The sequence below is a fragment of the Mesoplodon densirostris genome, chromosome 9 (genome assembly GCF_025265405.1).
Source record: "Mesoplodon densirostris isolate mMesDen1 chromosome 9, mMesDen1 primary haplotype, whole genome shotgun sequence".
Taxonomy (NCBI): Eukaryota; Metazoa; Chordata; class Mammalia; order Artiodactyla; family Ziphiidae; genus Mesoplodon; species Mesoplodon densirostris.
In genome coordinates this window covers 40,175,198-40,198,342 of record NC_082669.1, presented here as the reverse complement: position 1 = coordinate 40,198,342, position 23,145 = coordinate 40,175,198, and positions in this window count along the sequence as shown.

Here is a 23,145-nt window from a genome sequence, read left to right as displayed (position 1 = left end):
GTATCATAAACACCAACAGATGTGTTGCTATTTGGAATGTTAATATGGACACATAATAATTATCCCTTAGTCTGAAGACAGTGTTGGTAGGTCAAGAGAAAGGATTGAAGACAGAGGAAGATACATCCAAGGGGGATGTGACTTTGAAAAGGAGGAAGAGTAATACACTCTGTTTCTTTTCTATTGTTTTTTTAATTCTTTCTTAGGAGAAAAGTTATCACCATCACTTACAGAGTTCAAAAGACTCTACTGGATTTTTTGAAGGCTTACCATGTGCTGTGTCAGGGAAGCAGACAGGAATGTACATGACTATAAAACTAAAGTGTTGGAACCCAGTCAGTCTAGCTCTTTAACAAATATCAAGTTCTTTTTGGTAGATATTGGAAACCTCTCATATTTAGAGGTAGAAGGGGAGGCAATAGTCCCCACCCCATCCCTCACTTCCAAAGGGTCCTTTTCAATAAGAGAAATCTCAGACCACCTTCTGCCAAAAGCAAAGGCATTTATTAGCAAGTAGTTGTGACCACTCTGAAGCTGCAGAGTTCTTCTCTCCAACCTAAAAAATAGCCAGCAGCCCCTTGCATGGAATGCCCACTGAAAAGGGGACTCAAAGTCGAATCCTGTAGTTTGATCCCCTTCTGCTAGGGCAAAGAGATCTGCAGGTCCACCAGAACACAAACCTGGAGTTCTGCTCCATTGACAGACACTTCTGGGCTAGTGGGTGTCTTCGCTTATATATTTGTTCAGGCCAAGGTAGTAGGTCCTATATTACCATTCCAACCAACTGCATAACGTAAATATCATTCATTTCAATTTCACCAAAAACAACATTTTATTAATTAACTAATGCTAAGGCATTCATTCAGGATAAGGAACTCATCTACTAATTAACTCTCCCTAAAGTGTTGACTATAGGTAACTTGTACTTAACCATGTAGTACAGTATTTAGCATGAATTATCCCACAGACAGTATAACCAGAGGTGGAAGAACTGGAGCTGGGACTTGAATCCAAACTAAACTGAAGACTTTCTAATTGCTAAGTCCTCCAGCTTTAAGATAAATAAGAAAAGGAGAGAAGAGTAGAAAAAAGAAAGAGGAGAGAAGAAGAGAGGAGGGGTGGGGAGGGGGAGGAAACAAAAGACAAAAGAAAAGAATGATTTTCTTTAAACCCCATGATTTCAGCATCTGTTCATGAATGATAACCAGGATGGTTGTTTTATTTGTATAGGTGGGTGGAGTCGGTGCAAATGGAAAAATATTTCAAGCTAAGAATATCTTATTTCTACAGAAGCCTTTATGTGACTTCTTTATAAATAACTAATGTATTGGGTGATTAAACAAGAATAACTGAAAAATTTAGGAAAACATTTTCTTTCCTTCTTTTCTTCTTCCCTTCCTTCCTACCTTCCATTTTTAATTAGAAAAGTACATGTGGCCATAAACACAGATGCACAAGTAAAAGCTGAGACTAGAGAGCAGAAGAATCTCTGATTGATCTGAAGGAATCTGACCTGTGACTCTGTGTGGCTGGGAATGTTTTTTCTAATAGACTCTCTTGTACATAGTGGCTAGATCTAATACTTTCTCATCTCCCCTGAAACAGTCTCCAAAATTTGGAAGAAATCCTTCAGTAGTCAGCATATCAAGACACAAGTCATAACATAATGAGGCAAATAAAGTGATGCAAAAGTGATATTTGCACGAAGAAGCAGGTACTAAAGCCCCATCCTACTGCCCCCAGCCCCACAGGCCACCACAAGATTGGTGGCGTCAACAGAGGGCCCCCTTTCACCACCCCTACACAATGTACAGGGTTTCTAGGGGACGTGCATACTTGGGCCTGGGGCTGGAGTCATGGAACTGGAAAATACCGTGTTCTCCTCTTGTCCTCCATGTGAGACCTTGGAAACACTAACACGAAGTGACTTCATTGTGGTCACTGTCCAATCTTAACTTTGTTAAGTGTGACCAACACCTCCCAGAAAAGTGGGTTGCTAATTTTTGCCTCAGAGGATCTGAAGAAATCCCAAATGGACAATATTCAGCACCAGCAAGGAGAGTGGTATTAACTTAAATAAGGAACAATTTTCTGTTGGAGGCAAAACCCAGAACTTGGTGAAACATTACAGGCTGTCACCATAAATTTGCTAAATTTTTGTGTTGTGTCTGCTTTGGGCCCCAAAGTAAATTCTTGATACTCAAACAATGACAAGTTAGAAAAACAACAATGGGAAACCACAGCCAGATCTGGTATTAAGGGAGAGCTGATCATCTCCCCAGCCAAAATATGGACAATGCTTTAAAAATGTAAGGAAAAAAGACAGAAATAGAATCCTACCACAGCTAACACTCTGCTCGTAAAACATAGAAACAGATTTTTTTTTTCAAGTCAGGAGATGAAAATATCTACTTTAAAACCTAGATGACAAGCAGATGGAATTATAATGCTCCTTTTAATCCCCAACTAGCTGACTCATTGCAGAAGGATATGGTGATGTTAGTTTATAACAGAGCCACCCACTAACACAGAAATTAGCAAGGAATGGTGATTTTTCAGTGGAAGTAAAATTAAGATATAAGGGGCTAGGTCTAAAATTTCATTACTACCAGCATCAGATACTCTAAACTACTCTCTAAATAAAATCAAATAAAATCACAAACAAATATATATGTATAATGTTAACTTTAAATGCATTACTGAGTTAAAAACTAAGAAAGGAACAAAAGGATCCCCCACACAGCTGCACAGGAAACTTGGGAGACAAGCCAGATAGCTTTTCTCTCTGAGAGTTTCTGCCCAATCCTGGACAAATGAGTTTTCTCTAAAGACTGACCAGCATTCAAGGGGCAGGTGATAATGCTTAGGAATTGCGCAAAGTAGGAAATCCAATAAGGTTTCCTATCAGTAGTATAAAGGTGAAGAATAAATAAAACCTGCTACCCATAAGGTGGTAGCAAATAAGCTCACCTGTCTTAAGCCAGGACATAGATGAGGATGAGGTAGGGGGCACAGGAAGGAGAGGAGAGGAGGATCTCTCCTGAAAATTCATAACCACAAAGTAACATTCATGGATCTATAGTTGAATTTATAACACCTCTGTTGTCTGAAAAATCTAAAGTAGAGAATAAAACTTAAATAATTTAATGAAATGCAAAGGTCATTGAAAGAAGCAAGTGAAAATCTAAGGAGAGAATTGGTAAACTGAAGGAAATATTCAAATAAATTATCCAAAATGTAGAGAAAGAAAACTATGGTAAATAAAATGAGAGGTTAAGAGGGCATATGTGTAAGCGCTCCAAAGGAAATAACAGAAGAAACTGAGATGAGACAATACTAAAAGGAATAAAGGCTAAGAATTTTTCAGAAATATTGAAACACACTAATCATGAGAATGAGAAACAGCAACTATGAATTCAAAACCTAGGTGCAATTCCAAAAATTGTTAAATTTAACCAATAAAACTTTAAAACTTCTATATGGGCCAAAAACTAAGCAAAGTAAAAAAATAACAATAAAGGTGCAAGAAAGGCGTTAGGGAGAAACAGAAAAGCTGAGGCAAATAGCCTTTAATAAAATGATACAACTAATCAAAAGATATTAGTGACCATTATAAACATAAACTAATTCTTCATGAAAAACAAAATTCATCACACTAAATTAGAAGAAGTTTTAAGGGCCTGTTAAATTTTGTTTATAGGACCCATATATCATAAAGAAACAAAATATTGAGAGCTAAAAGAATGGAAAAGATATAACAGGCAAATCCTAAGCAAAAGAAAGCTGGAGGAACTGTACTAAAACCAGGTAAAGTAAATATAAAGGCAAAAAATATTATTAAAGATAAAAATGGTCACCATAAAACAACATTGGGGGGACCTTCCAGATGGCAGAGGAGTGAGATGTGGAGATCACCTTCTTCCCCACAAATACATCAGAAATACATCTGCATGTGGACAACTCCTACAGAAAACCTACTGAATGCTGGCAGAAGAGCTCAGACCTCCCAAAAGTCAAGAAACTCCCCACGTACCTGGATAGGGCAAAAGAAAGAAGAATAAACAGACACAAAAGAATAGGGATGGGACCTGCAACTCTGGGAAGGAGCTGTGAGGAGGAAAAGTTTCCACACACTAGGAAGCCCACGGTGGGTGGCATGGGGGAAGCTTCAGAGCCACGGAGGAGAGAGCAGCAACAGGGGTGCAGAGGGCAAAGCAGAGAGATTCCTGCACAGAGGATCAGTGCCGACCAGCACTCACCAACCTGAGAGGCTTGTTTGCTCAGTGGCTGGGGCGAGTGGGGGCTGGGAGCTGAGGCTTGGGCTTTGGAGGTTGGATACCAGGGAGAGGACTGGGGTTGGCTGCGTGAACACAGCCTGCAGGGGCTAGTGCACCATGGCTAGCCGGGAGGGAGTCTGGGAAAAAGTCTGAACCTGCCTAAGAAGCAAGAGACCATTGGTTATGGGTGTGCAAGGAGAGGGGATTAAGAGCGCCGCCTAAGCGAGCTCCAGAGACGTGCATGAGTGCAGCTATCAGAGCAGACCCCAGAGACGGGCATGAAACGCTAAGGCTGCTGCTGCAGCCACCAAGAAGCCTGTGTGAAAGCACAGGTCACTATCCACACCTCCCCTCCTGGGAGCCTGTGCAGCCCGCCACTGCCAGGGTCCCGTGATCCAGAGACAACTTCCCTGGGAGAACACACGGTGCACCTCAGGCTGTTGCAACATCACGCTGGCCTCTGCTGCCGCAGGCTCGTCCCGCATTCTGAACCCCTCCATCCCCCCAGCCTGAGTGACCTAGAGCCCCCTAATCAGCTGCTCCTTTAACCCCGTCCTGTCTGGGTGAAGAACAGATGTCCTCAGGCAACCTACACGCAGAGGCGGGGCCAAATCCAAAGCTGAACCCCAGGAGCTGTGCGAAAAAAGAAGAGAAAAGGAAATCTCTCCCAGCAGCCTCAGGAGCAGCAGATTAAATCTCCACAATCATCTTGATGTACCCTGCATCTGTGGAATACCTGAATAGAAAAGGAATCATCCCAAAGTTGAGGCAGTGGACCTTGGGAGCAACTGTAGACTTGGGGTTTGCTTTCTGCATCTAACTTGTTTCTGGTTTTATGTTTATCTTAGTTTAGTATTTAGAGCTTATTATCACAAGTAGATTTGTTTACTGATTTGGTTGCTCTCTTTCATCTTTTTATATATTTTTTTTTCCTTTTTCGGAGTGTGTACTTATATGCTTCTTTGTGTAATTTTGTATAGATTTGCTTTTACCATTTGTTCTAGGGTTCTGTCTGTACGTTCTTTTTTTTTTTTTAGAATAGTTTTTAGTGCTTGTTATCATTGGTGGATCTGTTTATTGGTTTGGTTGCTCTCTTCTTTCTTTTTTTATTACTTTTTTAGTTTAATAATATTTTAATTTTAATAATTTTATTTCATTTTATTCATTTATTTATTTATTTTTCTCCCTTTTCTTCTGAGCCTGACATGTGGCTGACATGGTATTGGTGCTCTGGCTGGGTGTCAGGCCTGAGCCTCTTAGGTGGGAGAGCCAAGTTCAGGACATTGGTCCACCAGAGACCTCCCGGCCCCACATAATATCAAATGGCAAAAGCTCTCCCAGAGATCTCCATCTCAACACTAAGACCCAGCTCCACTCAACAACCAGCAAGCTACAGTTCTGGACACCCCATACTAAACAACTAGCAAGACAGGAACGCAGCCCCACCCATTAGCAGAGAGGTTGCCTAAAATCATAATAAGGTCATAGACACCCCAAAACATACCACCGGACGTGGTCCTGTCCACCAGAAAGACAAGATCCAGCCTCATCCACCAGAACACAGGCACCAGTCCCCTCCACCAGGAAGCCTACACAACCCAGTGAACCAAACTTAGCCACTGGAAGCAGACACCAAAAACAATGAGATCTATGAACCTGTAACCTGCAAAAAGGAAACCCCAAACACAGTAAGTTAAGCAAAATGAGAAGACAGAGAAACACACAGCAGATGAAGGAGCAAGGTGAAAACCCACCAGACCAAACAAATGTAGAGTAATAGGCAGTCTACCTGAAAAAGAATTCAGAATAATGATAGTAAAGATGATCCAAAATCTTGGAAATAAAATGGAGAAAATACAAGAAACGTTGAACAAGGACCTTGAAGAACTAAAGAGCAAACAAACAATGATGAACAACACAATAAATGAAATTAAAAATTCTCTAGAAGGAATCAATAGAAGAATAACTGAGGCAGAAGAACGGAGAAGTGACCTGGAAGATAAAATAGTGGAAATAACGACCACAGAGCAGGATAAAGAAAAAAGACTGAAAAGAATTGAGGACAGTCTCAGAGACCTCTGGGACAGCATTAAATGCATCAACATTCGAACTATAGAGGTCCGAGAAGAAGAAGAGAAAAAGAAAGGGACTGAAAAAATATTTGACGAGATTGTAGTTGAAAACTTCCCTAATATGGGAAAGGAAATAGTCAATCAAGTCTGGGAAGCACAGAGAGTCCCATAAAGGATAAATCCAAGGAGAAACACGCCAAGACACATATTAATCAAACTATCAAAAATTAAATACAAAGAAAAAATATTAAAAGCAACAAGGGAAAACCAACAAATACCATACAAGGGAATCCACATAAGGTTAACAGCTGATCATTCAGCAGAAACTCTGCAAGCCAGAAAGAAGTGGCAGGACATATTTAAAGTGATGAAAGGGAAAAACCTACAACCAAGATTTCTCTGCCCAGCAAGGATCTCATTCAGATTCGACGGAGAAATTAAAATCTTTACAGACAAGTAAGAGCTAAGAGAATTCAGCACCACCAAACCAGCTTTACAACTCATGCTAAAGGAACTTCTCTAGGCGGGAAACACAAGAAAAGGAAAAGACCTAAAATAACAAACCCAAAACAATTAAGAAAATGGGAATAGGAACATACATATCGATAATTACCTTATATATAAATGGATTAAATGCTCCAACCAGAAGACATAGACTAGCTGAATGGATACAAAAACAAGAATAATTGAATAAATGAGTAAACAAATTGTCTTATAAATGAAGGAAAACAAGTATAGGTATTTTCAGCATAATTCATGTTAATACCAATTCTTGGAAGACCAAATGGTGGATGGGATAAGATGGGGTCTGGAATATGCCAAAAATTAGCCATCAAGCTGCCTTGCAGATAAGCATAGAAATGCAAGTTTTCAAAGGACTTCTGAGTTCCTCCATCATTAAACAAGGTCACAGAAAGCACATGGTGACTAATGTCAATAAGATGTTGATATACAACCCTTGGGTGAGATAGAAAATGGCAGACAGTAAGTTAGGATAGATAGAATGGTAGAGAGGATTCACATGGTTCATACTTCAAAGAACTTTTTATGTCAATCTTACTATGGAGTAAGCAAAGAGAAGCTTAAGGTGCAATAAATATTTTTTGAGCAAAATGTGATATAAATCTTGTTTTTGTAGGTAGCTATCTCTGCCAGAAGACAGATCATGATGAAGAGGGTAAAAGGAACAATATCACAGAAACTTATTAGGATATTGGGAAATGGGCCCAATGAAATAGCAATGGGGAGAAAATGATGAAGCTAAATTAATGGAACATTTTGGTGTTAGAATTGAAAAGACCTTGTGGCTGGTTAGATATAGAGAGACAGAATTTAAGGATGAGTCCAAGAAACAAGGTTTTGGAAACTGTGTGGGTAGTGATCCACTAACTGAGATTGAAAAATACAAGAAGTTTAAGAAGTGTGGTATTGGGAGAAAGGGAAAAAGGCACTTGGAAATGTGAACCTGGAGCCAAAGAGGAGGACACTTGGGGCTGGAATAAAGACTTAGAAGTCACGTGTGTGTGTGCATGTATCATGGGAGCAGATGAAGCAAAAGGTACAAGAAAATAAGTCTGAGGAGCCCCAGTATTCTAGAGATATGACAGATATCCACTTCATTCTTTGGCTATTTTGTGTGTAATGTAGGGATATTAATGCATTCACTTTGTGATGACACTGAGAGAATTATTTTAAATGGCTTTAAATGGCTATCAAATAGAGAAAATTATTATCTACAATAGATTTAGCAGAACAAATAATAGCCATGTTTAATATCTGCACACCAAATGAGATATTAAAATTCTTGCATGATGCATTGTGTTGAAAAACAACATGTTTTCAATGTACCTCTATCCCAAGAAATCCTCCCTTTCTTCATCTATTTTGTAGGTACAAATAATCTGGAGCAGGTGAGGGACAGGGATATTTGGAGGTAAGGGATGAAGGAAAATGGCTTTTCTCCCCCTAAAGATCTTCTACCAAACACTAAGGGGAGGGGGTGCACAATACTGAGGAATTGGGAAAGGTACAGTAATAAAAACTAGTAACCTCCCAAGCACTCTGCTACACTTTGGCTTTACAAAAAATCATTCAGTCTATCTTAATAGGCAGGAAAGAAGTAAGATATTAAATACAAGTCACCTCTTTGTTTTTTTTTTAGTCTCCTAAATAAATAGAACAGTACAGTAATAGGTACAACAGAAGAAAGCCAGTTCAAGATTATTCTTCCCCCATGATATTTCATTTGTGGTTTTGATATTAAGTTAAACAGGCATACATAGAAATTTTGCATTTTTGGATAAACCGTGAAAAATTCATTTGTTCATTCATTCAATTAATCATGTTTATTGGGTGCCTACTATGTGCAGAAAGCTGAACAAGGCATTGGAAAATCAATGGCGAACACGTAAAACAAAATCTCTATGTTGATATCTAGGACTACAAACATTCTCTTAATTAATAAATAAGTAGATATCTAATTAGAATGACAGGCACTACAAAGTAGAAGAGCAGGATGCAGTTACACATATTTTGCAGAGATTTTACCTAGTCTGGAGAATCAGGTAAGATTTCCTTGGGGGACTTCACTGGCGGCACAGGGTTAGGACTCCATGCTCCCAATGCCAGGGGCCCAGGTTTGATCCCTGGTCAGGGAACTAGATCCCACATGCATGCCACAACTAAGGAGCCAGTAAGCCTCAACTAAGGAGCCCGATTCACTTTGTTATAAAGCAGAAACTAACACACCATTGTGAAGCAATTATATTCCAATAAAGATGGTAAAAAAAAAAAAAGATTTCCTTGAGGATGTGTCTTTTGAGCTGAGCTCTGGAAGATGATTAACATTTAATGAAGTGAAAAGTTGCATGAGAATTCATCAGACAGAGGGAACAGCATGTGTAAAGGCAATGAGGTGGGAACAAGCACAGTATATTCAAGAAAATGAAAGATCCAAATTCGGCTGAAGCTCAGTGAAACACGAGGAAAGTGGCGGAGGATGAGTCTGATGAGGCTGAAAGGGATCAGATCTTGCAGAATTCCGCATGTCAGATCAAGGATTTGGTCTTATGGTATACTGGTTAGTCTTCACATTATCTGCCCAACTCTGTTTTTCTTCAGGTTGACCCCTGCAGACTAAATTACTCGGGTTCCTTGCCCTCCATTAGATTTGACCCATAGGAGACAATGACAAGAGAGTTGAGATTGGAGAAGAAATGAAAATCAAGGTACTTCCTCCCTGTCTCACGGCAGTATCACTGGTGGTATCCTGTCTCTCCACAATTACAGTTCTTGCTGTGTGGAGCCTCCTCGTTAGGCTAGCTCTCAGTGAGCTTTGGTAATATATCTCCTTCCCCTTGATCCTTTGATCTGAGGGATGGTAAACGACTTCTACTTATGTCTATCTTTATGTTCCTTAGTATCTCTTATTGGTCCTCCTAACTGTGACCACTGTGTAAAGTGGATCTTTTATTATAATCTCTACACTTGTACCATTTAAACTGATGTCCATTTCCTGCCTGAATAGTGACTGATAATTCAACAGAATAGCCAAAATCCACTTGCATTTTTCAACTGACCATTTTGCTGCAAGAAAAATGGATTGTATTGAGATTATCAAGAGTTATGTGAGGAGATCCATTAGGAGGCTACTGCAGGAGTCCGAGGACATGATACTGGCAGCTTTAACTACGGTGCTGGCGATGGAGAAGAAGAGACAGGACAGACCTAGAGCTGTTTGGAAGAGAAAAAGCAAGATTTAGTCATTGATGGGATTCGTGGGTAAGAAAAAGGGAGGGTTAACTGAGAACTCTTCTGAGTAACCCAAAGAAATAAAATGTTGGTTGAATAAATAAATAAATGCTGCATTAGCAAGCACATATACAATAAAAATGTTTATAACATTAATAAAGATAACTGAACAATTTTGAATTAAAAAAGTTTTTAAAACAGGCAAAAGAAAAAAGCCAAAAATTGTACTTTAGTACCAACCAACTTTTACAGAGTGTCTATGTGCAAGGCACTGTGAAAGGTACTCAAAAGAATCAGCATAGAAGAGTAGTTGGAACCTGGACTCTGAAAACAGACTACCTAGGTTTAATTCATAACCATGGATTTACAGGACAGAAGGAGGGAAAGCAAGAAAGGAGAAAAGAGTAAACAATAGGGAGAGAGAGGGAGAGGTAGTTAAATATGAAATTTTCCTCTGCCTTTCCTAGCAACCTAACTCCTTGGGATATGTAAAGTTGTAGTCCAAATGGTAAGTGACCTAGAGGGATTTTTTTTAGGTGATAGGATAATAAGAAACAACTTTTTGAATTTGAGGCCTGTGAAGTGTTCTGAAATGATTTTCTATTGGCTAAGGTTAATTAACTTACTGAGCTGCCTTTTTGTATCAGGCACCATGCTAAGTGCTTTACAGATATAGAATATTAATTATCTCATTATGCTTCCAGTAACTCTATTTCCTTTCCCAGAAAGGAAATTCTGCAGATACCAATGTATCTGAAATGTTTCTGGTTTAGTCCTACCTAATGAAAGAGAGGTTTTGCTACACTCTTCTGCACACAAGACATTTAAAGCCTTCCTTTATTCTGAAATATCAATACCTTTTAAACCTTTAGTTAGAAAGGGCATTAGGAATTAATCCAAATTCTCAACCCCCTCCGTACTTCAAAGATACAGAAACTGAGTCTTAGAATACTAAGTAACTTACTCAAGGTTAAGCAACTGGAAAGTGTCTGAGATGGCACTTTAATTAAATATCCCACCATTCCCTTAAACATTCAGTAAAATGCTTAATATCTTTCCCCAGTTCTCTAGTGTTATGTTTTGAAACTTTAATTATAACCAAATTTAAATCAAATTATATTTTGTTAAATTATTTTTCTTCCAGCAACATTCTTTTTTGGAGATTACCTAGATGGCTATGATATTTGAACATTTAATCTAAAACAGCTAAGGAAAATAACACATTATAAGCCATGGGCCTACATTATTTGCTGTGTCAACAACACATAATATTCCACTTGGAAAAGTAAATGCAACTAAAGCTGAAATTAAGTAAGCTTCTAGGAAAACCAGTGCATTTATTTTATATCAAATTGACCACAGATAAATTCATAATCTTTTATAAACTTCAGTGTTAACTGTTCTTTTAATTTTATTAAAACTGTTCATCTTTGCTCTCAGAGGGTAGGCTTGGTATAAGTCATTTTTTAGCCACATGTTATTTGCATCCTGTGTTGTAGAGACAGCTGTGTATTGACTAAATCACCTTTCTTTTTCCTTGTGGGCACACAGCTCCCATGGTACATTCCCCAATCTCCCCTGCCACTGTGGGTGAAGGGACAAGTAACTAAGTTCTACATAAAAGAATGTGGGAAATTCTAGATCTGAATCTCTCATTTTCCTGCCTCCAAATTATTTTTAGGCCATTGACAGAGAATGTTAGAGGTAGAAGGTTCTATTTTTTTGAAGGATAATTTGCTTCTGTCTTTTTTTTTTAATATATAAATTTATTTATTTATTTATTATTGGCTGCGTTGGGTCTTCGTTGCTGAGTGCAGGCTTTAGTTGCGGCGAGCGGGGGCTACTCTTTGTTGCGGTGCACGGGCTTCTCATTGTGGTGGCCTCTCTTGTTGCAGAGCACGGGCTCTAGGCACGTGGGCTTCAGTAGCTGTGGCATGCAGGCTCAGTAGCTGTGGCTCGCGGGCTCTAGAGCACAGGCTCAGTAGTTGTGGCACCCAGGCTTAGTTGCTCCGCGGCGTGTGGTATCTTCCCAGACCAGGGATCGAATCCATGTCCCCTGCATTGGCAGGCAGATTCTTAACCACTGCGCCACCAGGGAAGCCCCTGCTTCTGTCTTAACTATTAGCTGATGTAAACAGATCCATACAGCTTCATATTCCGTCTCTCACACTCCCTTTCTTTTCCTCTCTCTTCTCTTCCTCGTATCATCTTTTTTACTGTTCACAAGAAACTTTGTAATCCATCTCCATTGTAACAGGCATTAATGCCGGCCCAGAGTCATGGGAAGGAAGCAGCTTTTATCTTTGGTGTCTCCCCATTTCTGCTTTGTTCATCTCTACTTTATGCATTATCACCTCCCTCCTCTCTCAGGCTATCAAGATCACCCTATACCTTTTCCTCACTCCCAGGCATCCCCATTATGGATCTTTCTTCTTTATCAGGGAGATGTGAAATCATATGGATCACGTGTGTACATGTATATACTTGATTGCATCACTGAATAAAATTATCATTTCTTATAAAAAGAACGTTAGAAGAAAAAAAAACATTTCCCCTCATTTCCTCAATATTTCTGTTGCCAAAAACTTATTCAGAAAGCAGAGCCTTGTGTGCTAGTAATGTTCACTTATATCATGGGTCAAATGACAAATGAAATTATTATGGAACATCTATTCATTACATCAACAGAAATGGAAAATCAAAATTCCATTGAATAGCTTAAAATCTAGGAAGGTTCTTAATTGTTTCAGGCTCCATTACAGACCACAGAAACCTGTTATACAGAAAGGGACATATTACCAGCTACTCTGTGGCTTAAAAATTGTAGGATAATCTGGAGAATCAGAAGAAGCCCCAGGTATAATGTCTAAGAAAGTTCCCAGCCCAAGAATCATTCCACTTCTGCTGTTGGGGATGTTGCATGTGCCACTAGAAAAAGTTCCTGATCAAGAAACTGGTTACTTAAACCCATGCTTGACTCTGACATCATCCGAATAGCAGAATTATGGTCTCTATCCCTGTTAGTCCCAAATTCAAGTCTCCCATGAGTGTACCAGATTGGAAGAACCCAAATGACAACTGGAACCTTATCAATAAGGATAAGGTTTGGTTTGTTTGTTTTTATTTGTTTTGTTTATTTTTTAACCTCTAGACACTGCAGTATTGGAAGTCACAGGAGTAAGAAGGTGGAATCCATGTTTAAAAAAACAATCCAGATGATCCACCACAAAGGCTTACTATGATTTTACCAGGTGAATAAAGAAGTCAAAGCACAGACTGAAGAAGTTATACTCTCCCAACTCAACCGTGAATGTTGAAAAAGACTGATTTATCTGCTGTGTTACAGAAGATCACATGTAGGAACCATATCTGAAACCACTAGAACCAAGGGAAATACGCTTTGGATTCAAAATAATTTGTTAAAAATTATGAATGTGATCCTTGAAAATATTTACACAAACACACATTATATTTCTTTAAAGCTAATACAATGCTTCAATCATTTCCTTATTTATATTCAACCAACTTTCTTTTTATTATAAAATTTGAGTCTATTCTGATATGTGTTTGCCAGAGAAACATTTAAATTCTCGTTTGCTGCTGTTACTTTGCAGTCCGTAATTTTTTTCAATTTTATTGATTGATTGATTGATTGATTGATTGATTGATTGGCTGTGTTTGGTCTTTGTTGCTGCCCACGGGTTTTCTCTAGTTGCGGCGAGTGGGGGCTACTCTTTGTTGCAGTGTGTGGGCTTCTCATTGCAGTGCTGCTCTTGTTGCAGAGTGTGGGCTCTAGGCGTGCAGGCTTCAATAGTTGTGGCACGTGAACTCAGTAGTTGTGGCTTGTGGGCTCTAGAGCGCAGGCTCAGTAGCTGTGGCGCACGGGCTTAGTTGCTATGTGGCATGTGGGATCTTCCCAGACCAGGGCTCAAACCCATGTCCCCTGCATTGGCAGGCGGATTCCTAACCACTGCGCCACCAGGGAAGCCCCAGAATTCCATAATTTTAATTAATGTGTAATGTTTTGGTAATGTACGCTCATTATTTTAATTTTTAATATTTTAAAATAGTCCAGAGAGATTAATAAGAATATATATTTTAGGTTCCTTACTTCTTGGTTTGAACCATTTTCTCTCATTATGTGCTGACATAACATAGAGCAAATTGGGTAAATGGAAGATGAAATTATACCCATAAATACTCCTAAAATCATAAAACTCAACTTTGGCTTATTAGGGCAAAAATTCTGCAATAGAACATAATGAAGTTTTTATTCTACATAAAAAGTCATTTTAAACATGAATAATTTCTCTGAAAACATAAAAAAGGTATTTTCCCAGGGAAAGTATACAATATTTCCTAAATGTGAATCTTAGTTAACACTAAAAATGGTTAATTTTCTCACAATCTAATCTATTTTGAGTAATGATTTCTTCAGATCTATGAGTTTTGTTAACTTTCAAATAGTCACCAAGAAAACTGAAAAGTTGACACTATCAAAAGATTAGCTGAGACAACAGGAAGCTCTGTGGTTCAATGAAAAGTCAGATGTTATTAACAAGTGCGGACTGAAGCTGTAACACATGAATCATTATTATAAGGAGCTGAAAGTCTCACTGTTCAGTGCAGGAAACTATTAGTCTAATTCAACCTCAGTTAAGTGGTAAAGAGTTGGCAATGAGCCAGCTGCAGAGCTGGATGCAGTTATAGTGATAAACTAAATTTTTCCTTTATGAAACATAGGCAGCTATGGCACATTCCCACAAGGACAGACTAATCATACTGAATACAAGGACCAAAAATATAGGATTGGAAATGTCTAAATTAAAATTTTGCCAAAATTTTCTACTGTCTTCAGAAATAGAGATCTGAAAAGTCACATTAAAAAACTCAAAAAACCTTCCACAATGTTTACATGTCAGCACCATGGAAAATATCAGTTTCATACACCCCAACACCAAATACCACCTTATGTATAATCTTGGGTTATTGTTATTTCTGAATAGTGGGGCTATGATTTTTAATAAAATTTTTGCTTAACTCTATTTTCCACAATGAACAAATATTTCTTTTATAAAGAATAATCTACAAAGTAGAAAACAGCTATTTTCAACCCCTTTCAAAAATGCCAGGTTTAAAATATCAGTGATAAAAGAGAAGAAAAATGTTGAAGAAATAGTATTTTTCTAATTTGAACTGTAATAAAATTATTTCAATATAAATACAACAGATTTGCCCTTAGAAAAAAAATAAGGAGCACTTTTATTCACAGCATATTATTTGACTGCAAAAATCCTGTCAAACAGGTGAAGTGCTACGTTTTTCATTTTACAAAGGAGATCATAAAAGGTCTAAAGAGAATAAGTGTTTTGTCCAAGGATAGAACAACTAGTAAATGGCAAAGACAGATTTCCAAAGTCCCTGCTCTATGTAATTTATGTTAATACTAAACCAATGCTAAATAAAAGGTAATCTCAATACCCTCTCCCACAGCAAACAAAAAATCTACAAAAATATTGTAATTTTTCCTTGAAATCATATAATATAGTGGGAAATGCTTTATCTATTACATGAGACACTCTATAACTGTTTTAAATGAAAGAGAGTCCTCCCAAGAGATGCTTTGACAATCTAGGTAATGATACAAGGAAGAGGGCAGAAGATTTCTCAGTATGCTCCTCCATTCCCAAGTAACCAATGAATTTATTCTACAGGATGTTGGATACAGATCATCTCTGCATTGTGTTCTACCCAAAGAAGAGACTCTAATGGAGGAAATCTGGCCAAGTAAGAAAAGATCTAAAGACTGGTTGAGGCAAGTGGCATTTTGGCTCATTGGCCTCTTTAATCATCCTTAGAGCTCTGATCAGTGTTGACTAATGTTGATGAACAACAATCACAATATCATAGATTGACTTAACCTTACCTGGTTGATTAAAACGCCAAATACAGTTCAGGGAGTATCTGAATGAACAGACATCAGTTTATAGGAGATTTTCTAGTATAAGTTATAACTGTCTCAAAAGAGATTAATTAAAAGAAAGTACACTAGAAATGAAACATTTTAATTCTGGAAATTACAGTGTGCATCTAAATGTTCAAGTTCAAACTTTCTTCAAACTGAAAGTCATAAAAACAACTCACTGAATTGTGCCACATCCTGATTAATACTATCCTATACACAACTGAAATAAAAAATGGACTCTTTTCAGGCCATAGTTGCTTCTAAACTTTAAGAGAAATCTGACTTTAAATTTTCAAATGAAAAATCCATCTTTAGGGCTTCCCTGGTGGCGCAGTGGTTGAGAGTCCGCCTGCCAATGCAGGGGACACAGGTTCATGCCCCGGTCTGGGAAGATCCCACATGCCGCGGAGCAGCTGGGCCCGTGAGCCATGGCCGCTGAGCCTGCGCCTCCGGAGCCTGTGCTCCGCAACGGGAGAGGCCACAACAGTGAGAGGCCCACATACCGCAAAAAAAAAAAAAAAAAAAAAAAAAAATCCATCTTTAAAATAGCCAAAAGGTTTCACATAAATAAAGTATATTTTCTACTGACAGCCAATCACTGCCAGAAAATAGCATCTATTGTCAAGAAAGCAAATTAAACATTTAACCCAGGAACAAGCATATTTTACTTGCTGTGTTTTGGGATTATGATAAATCAAAAATTCCAAATAATGTATATTATGTGTAGTTTCTGAAACCAGTCATCTTCTGGGAGGACCTTCAAGATGGTGGAGGAGAAGGACGTGGAGAGCACCTTCCTCCCCACAAATACATCAGAAATACATCTACACGTGGAACAACTCCTACAGAACACCTACTGAATGCTGGCAGAAGACCTCAGACCTCCCAAAAGGCAAGAAACTCCCCACGTACCTGGGTAGGGCAAAAGAAAAAAGAATAAACAGAGATGAAAGAATAGGGACGGGACCTGCACCAGTGGAAGGGAGCTGTGAAGGAGGAAAAGTTTCCACACACTAGGAAGCCCCTTCACTGGCAAAGATGGTGGCTGGGCGTGGGGGAAGCTTCGGAGCCACGGAGGAGAGCGCAGCAACAGGGCTGCAGAGGGCAAAGCAGAGAGATTCCCACATAGAGGATCGGTGCCGACCGGCATTCACCAGCCTGAGAGGCTTGTCTGCTCACCTGCTGGGGTGGGCAGGGGCTGGGAGCTGAGCCTCAGGCTTTGGAGGTCAGATCCCAGGCAAAGGACTGGGGTTGGCTGAGTGAACACAGCCTGAAGGGGGCTAGTGCACCACAGCTAGCCAGGAGGGAGTCTGGGAAAAAGTCTGGACCTGTCTAAGAGGCAAGAGACCATTGTTTTGGAGTGCACAAGGAGAGGGGATTCAGAGCACCGCCTAAACGAGCTCCAGAGATGGGCACAAGCCACAGCTACCAGTGTGGACACCAGAGACGGGCACGTAACGCTAACGCTGCTGCTGCAGCCACCAAGAAGCATGTGTGCAAGCACAGGTCACCATCCACACCTCCCCTCCCGGGAGACTGTGCAGCCCGCCACTGCCAGGGTCCCGTGATCCAGGGACAACGTCCCCGGGACAACACATGGCACACCACAGGCTGTTGAAATATCATGCTGGCCGCTGCCGCCATCGGCTCTCCACGCATTCCGTACCCCTCCCTCCTCCCGGCCTGAGTGAGCCAGAGCACCCTAATCAGCTTCTACTTTAACCCCACCCTCTCTGAGCAAAGAATATATGCCATCAGGCGACCTACAAACAGTGGAAGTACCAAATCCAAAGCTGAACCCCAGGAGCTGTGCGAACACAGAAAAAACAGGGACATTTCTCCCAGCAGCCTCAGGAACAGAGGATTAAATCTCCACAATCATCTTGATGTACCCTGCATGTGTGGAATACCTGAATAGACAACGAATCATCCCAAAATCGAGGTGGTGGACGTTGAGAGCAATTGTAGACTTGGGGTTTCCTTTCTGCATCTAACCTGTCTCTGGATTTATGTTTATCTTAGTTTAGTATTTGGAGTTTATTATCATTGGTAGATTTGTTTACTGATTTCGTTGCTCTCGTCCCTTTTTTTTATATATGGATATACACATAGTTTGTCCTTTTTCTCTTTTTGTGAGGGTGTATGTGTATGCTTCTTTGTGTGATTTTGTCTGTATAGCTTTGCTTTTACCATATGTCCTAGGGTTCTGTCTGTCCATTTTTTTTCTTTATTTTTTAATACATTCTAATTTTTTTTATTTGTAATAATTTTTATATTTTTTATTTTAATGACTTTATTTTATTTTTTGATTTCTTTCTTCCTTTTTTTCTGCTGAGCTGGGTGGCTGACAGGGCCTTGGTGCTCCAGCCAGGTGTCAGGCTTGTGCCTCTGAGGTGGGAGAGCCGAGTTCAGGACATTGGTCCACCAGAGACCTCCCGGCTACACGTAATATCAAATGGTGAAAGCTTGCCCAGAAATCTCCATCTCAATGCTAAGACCCAGCTCCACTCAATGACCAGCAAGCTACAGTGCTGGACACCACATGCCAAACAAGTAGCAAGACAGGAACACAACACCACCCATCAGAAGAGAGGCTGCCTAAAATCATAATAACGTCACAGGCACCCCAAAACACACCACCAGATACGGTCCTGCCCAGCAGAAAGACATGATCCAGCCTCATCCACCAGAACACAGGCACCAGTCCCATCCACCAGGAAGCCTACACAACCCACTGAACCAAACTTAGCCACTGGGGAAAGACACCAAAAACAACAGGAACTATGAACCTGCAGCCTGCGAAAAGGAGACACCAAGCACAGTAAGTTAAAGCAAAATGAGAAGACAGAGAAACACACAGCAGATGAAGGAGCAAGGTGAAAACCCACCAGACCAAACAAATGAAAAGTAATAGGCAGTCTACCTGAAAAAAAATTCAGAGTAATGATAGTAAAGATGATCCAAAATCTTGGAAACAGAAAAGAGAAAATAGAAGAAATGTTTAACAGGGACCTAGAAGAACTAAAGAGCAAACAAACAATGATGAACAACACAATAAATAAAATTAAAAATTCTCTAGAAGGAATCAATAGCAGAATAACTGAGGCAGAAGAATGGAGAAGTGACCTGGAAGATAAAATAGTGGAAATAACTACCACAGAGCAGAATAAAGAAAAAAGAATGAAAAGAATTGAGGACAGTCTCAGAGACTTCTGGAACAACATTAAACGCACCAACATTCGAATTATAGGGGTCCCAGAATTAGAAGAGAAAAAGAAAAGGGACTGAGAAAATATTTGAAGACATTATCGTTGTAAACTTCCCTAATATGGGAAAGGAAACAGTCACTCAAGTCCACGAAGCACAGAGAGTCCCATAAAGGATAAATCCAAGGAGAAACAAGCCAAAACACATATTAATCAAACTATCAAAACTTAAATACAAAGAAAAAATATTCAGAGGAACAAGGGAAAAACAACAAATACCATACAAGGGAATCCACATAAGGTTAACAGCTGATCATTCAGCAGAAACTCTGCAACCCACAAGGAAGTGGCAGGACATATTTAAAGTGATGAAAGGGGAAAAACCTACAATCAAGATTACTCTAACCACCAAGGATCTCACTCAGATTTGACAGAAAAATTAAAACCTTTACAGACAAGCAAAAGCTAAGAGAATTCAGCACCACCAAACCAGCTTTACAACAAATGTTAAAGGAACTTCTCTAGGCTGGAAACACAAAAGAAGGAAAAGACATACAATAACAAACCCAAAACAATGAAGAAAATTGTAATAGGAACATACATATTGATAATTACCTTAAATGTAAATACATTAAATGCTCCAACCAAAAGACGTGGACTGGCTGAATGGTACAAAAACAAGACCTGTATATATGCTGTCTACAAGAGACTCACTTCAGACCTAGGGACACATACAGACTGAAATTGAGGGGAAGAAAAAAGATATTCCATGCAAATAGAAATCAAAAGAAAGCTGAAGTAGCAATTCTCATATCCGACAAAATAGGCTTTAAAATGAAGACTATTACAAGAGACATAGAAGGACACTACACAGTGATCAAGGGATCAATCCAAGAGGAAGATATAACAATTGTAAACATTTATGCACACAACATAGGAGCACCTCAATACATAAGGCAAAGGCTAACAGCCATCAAAGGGGAAATCAACAGTAACACAATTATAGTAGGGGACGTTAACACCCACTTCCACGAATGGACAGATCATCCAAAAGGAAAATAAATAAGGAAACACAAGCTTTAAATGCTACATTAAACAAGATGGACTTAATTAATATTTACAGGACATTCTATCCAAAAACAACAGAATACACATTGTTCTCAAGTGCTCATGGAACATTCTCCAGGATAGATCATATCTTGGGTCACAAATCAAGCCCTGGTAAAGTTAAGAAAATTGAAATAATATCAAGTATCCTTTCGGACCACAACACTATGATGCTATATATCAATTACAAGAAAAAATCTGTAAAAATACAAACACATGGAGGCTAAACAATACACTACTAAATAACCAAGAGAACAGTGAAGAAATCAAAAAATACCTAGAAACAAATAACAATGTAAACACCACGACCCAAAACCTATGGGATGCAGCAAAAGCAGTTCTAAGAGGAAAGTTTACAGCAATACAATCCTACCTCAAGAAACAAGAAACATCTCAAATAAACAACCTAACCTTACACCTAAAGCAATAAGAGAAAGAAGAATAAAAAAACCCCAAAGAGAGTTTCCCTGATGGTGCAGCGGTAGAGAATCTGCCTGCCAGTGCAGGGGACACGGGCTCGAGCCCTGGTCTGGGAAGATCCCACATGCCGCGGAGCAACTGGGTGGGTCCGTGAGCCACAACTGCTGAGCCGGCGCATCTGGAGCCTGTGCTCCGCAACAAGAGAGGCCGAGATAGTGAGAGGTCCGCGCACCGCGATGAAGAGTGGCCCCCACTTGCCACAACTAGGAAAGCCCTCACACAGAAACAAAGACCCAACACAGTCATAAATAAATAAATAAATAAATAAATAATTTTTAAAAACAAAAACAAAGTTAGCAGAACGAATCATAAAGATCAGATCAGAAATAAATGAAAAAGAAACGACGGAAACAATAGCAAAGATCAATAAAAATAAAATCTGGGGGCTTCCCTGGTGGCACAGTGGTTGAGAGTCCGCCTGCCGATGCAGGGGACACGGGTTCGTGCCCCGGTCCAGGAAGATCCCATGTGCTGAGGAGCAGCTGGGCCCGTGAGCCATGGCTGCTGAGCCTGCGCATCCAGAGCCTGTGCTCCGCAATGGGAGAGGCCACAACAGTGAGAAGCCCACGTACTCCAAAAAAAAAAAAAAGTAAATAAATAAAAGCTGGTTCTTTGAGAAGATACACAAAAGTGAGAAACCATTAGCCAGACTCATCAAGAAAAAAAGGGAGAAGTCTCAAATCAATAGAATTAGAAATGAAAAAGGAGAGGTAACAACTGACACTGCAGAAATACACAGGATCATGAGAGATGACTACAAGCAACCATATGCCAATAAAATGGACAACCTGGAAGAAATGGACAAATTCTTAGAAAACCACAACCTTCTGACATGAACCAGGAAGAAATAGAAAATATAAACAGACCAATCACAAGTACTGAAATCGAAACTGTGATAAAAAATCTTCCAACAGGGCCTCCCTGGTGGCGCAGTGGTTGAGAGTCCGCCTGCCGATGCAGGGGACATGGGTTTGAGCCCTGGTCCGGGAAGATCTCACATGCTGTGGAGCAACTAAACCCATGCGCCACAACTACTGAACCTGCACTCTAGAGCCCGCAAGCCACAACTACTGAGCCCATGTGCCACAACTACTGAAGCCCACATGCCTAGAGTCCATGCTCTGCAACAAGAAGCCATCGCAATAAGAAGCACACGCACTGCAATGAAAGAGTAGCCCCTGTGTACCACAACTAGAGAAAGCTCGCGCGCAGCAAGGAAGACCCAACACAGCCAAAAATAAAATATTTAATCAATTAATTAATTCAAAAAAAATATATATATACTTGTTAAAAATTTCTGTAGATACATAGATATCTAATGATGAATACTAGTTTACTCTATGCTTTTTCATTTCTCAAGTTATATTTGTAATAATTTGATGATATTACAATTATGTTCTTTTTCAGGGAAATCTAGGAAGAGCACTTTAGAATATGATTAGTAATTATTTCCACTGAAGATACTAAACACTGAAATAGTAATTACAGCATAAAGTATTTAGGCCAAGTTTAGAATCTTCTAATAGTATTAAATAGACTTATGAGGATAAATTCCTAGAAAATCATAAAACTAAGGTGGCTTATATTCCAATGATTATATCTAATGGAAATTCTTGCTAGATTTAAGATTCTCTTTCCAGGGTTTGCTTGTTTATCATTGAACAATTAATGTAACGTACATAACTAACTCCTTATTGCAATCTTAATCTCTACCTCTGTAACTTCCTCATAGGCTTGGACTTTTTGTCATTATCTTGTGAATTTTTATGAGGGCATTTTAGTAATATTTTAAGGTTGAATTTTCCTTTGTATAAAAAAGTATGAGTTTATTGTTTGATTTCACTTAATTTTCACAACTTTAGAAGGTATCACACAGATTCTCTGCCAAGTGGCATTTTTAAAGGTTGTGTATATATAACTGACATTTGAGGTTTATTTAATGCAAATCTAGTAGTTATCAGGATGACCAGTCATGATAATCATGCTGGTAACAATGATTTTCAACTCCTAAGTAAGTCATTAGGGTCCTGCAGCCCAATGAAGGAGTGAAATAAAGCTCTGGGAACAGGAGCAATTCCCCAGGGTAAGGTCATCTTGAACTGGTCAGGGAAAAGGAAAGACAGAGACACTAGCAGTAGAGGCACTTCTCCCTCAGTCTTGAGGGGATGCTTTAGTGCTGTGTTGAAAGAACATGCTAGACTGTGATACACGGGAGCAATTCTGGCACAAGCAAATGTTGATTAAGTCACCCACTGACTCTGTGTTGTTTATACTTCAATACACAGTCT